We start from the raw sequence: 1,287 nt of genomic DNA, 5'->3' as shown, positions 1-1,287 counted from the left end.
AAAAAAAAAAAAAGAATTTAGGTGCAATTTGACTTGGCTTGTGGTTCAGGGTCTCTCAGGAGGTCGTAGGGGAAAAAATGGGCTGGTGGTACACAACTGTAGTCCCAGCCACTCAGGAGGCTGAGGCAGGAGTTTGAGGTTGCAGTGAGTTGTGATGATATCACTACACTCCAGGCTAGGCAACAGAGCAAGACCCTGTCTCTTAAAAACAACAAACAAAAACTGGGCGAGGACTGCTCATTTGAGGCCTGACTGGGCTGGATTATCCACTTCCAAGACTGCTTACTTGCAGCTTTGTTGCAGAGGTTGCTGTTCCTTGCTGGCTGGTGGCAGGAGGTCTCAGTGTCTTATCACATGGGCCTTTTTATAAAGTTGCCTTGGTTGTCCTTATTACATGGTGCTGGATTCTCCCAGAGTTCAACGCTCAAGAGAGGATTAGGAGAAGCCGAAATACCTCTTATGACCCAGTATCGGAAGTCACACAGTGTCATTTCTGCTTTAGTTGCTTTGTTGGAAGTGAGTCATTATTAGCCTAGCCCACACTGAAGGGTAGGAGAATTAGGCTCCACCTTTTCAAGGGAGGTGTCAAAGAATTTGTGGACATGTTTTAAATTACCAGGGGTACCTATTATGTGCCCAGAACTGTGCTAGGTGCTGAGACAAGAAGTGGTAAGACAGGGTTGGCGCCCATAACACAGTGGTTACAGGGCCAGCATACATACCCTGAGGGTGGCAGGTTCGAACCTGGCCTGGGCCAGCTAAACAACAATGACAACTGCAAGAACAACAACAAAAAATAGCCAGGCCTTGTGGCAGGTGCCTGTAGTCTCAGCTACTTGGGAGGCTGAGGCAACAGAGTCACTTAAGCCCAAGTGTTTGACGTTGCTGTGAGCTATAACCCCACGCATGGCACTCTACCAAGGGTGACATAGTGAGCCTCTGTCTCAAAAAAAAGAAACAGGAAAAAGAAGGGGTAAGACAGATGAGAATGACTGGTCATGCAGAGCTGGACTGCTTTTGTGGGTGCGGGGAGAGACAGTCACTAAACAGGTAAATGAAGTCAGGGGGCCATAAGGGCGAGGAAGAAAAAGCCAGCTCAGAAGAGAGATAGAGTGTCAGCTGTGGGAAGGGAGCTCTTTAGGCCTGGTGGGTAGTCTGGGACCTCTAGGTAGTGAACAAAATGAGGGCTGGAAACATCCAGTGGAAGGGCATTCTGGGCATAGGGAACGACCACTGCCAAGGCCTTGATGTGCTGCAAAGTTGTTCTTTGTTTTTTTTTTTTTTTTT

This window comes from Otolemur garnettii, unplaced genomic scaffold, assembly GCF_000181295.1.
Source record: "Otolemur garnettii isolate 467f Iridium unplaced genomic scaffold, OtoGar3 scaffold00099, whole genome shotgun sequence".
In the NCBI taxonomy this organism is placed as follows: domain Eukaryota; kingdom Metazoa; phylum Chordata; class Mammalia; order Primates; family Galagidae; genus Otolemur; species Otolemur garnettii.
This window is presented reverse-complemented; position numbering follows the sequence as displayed.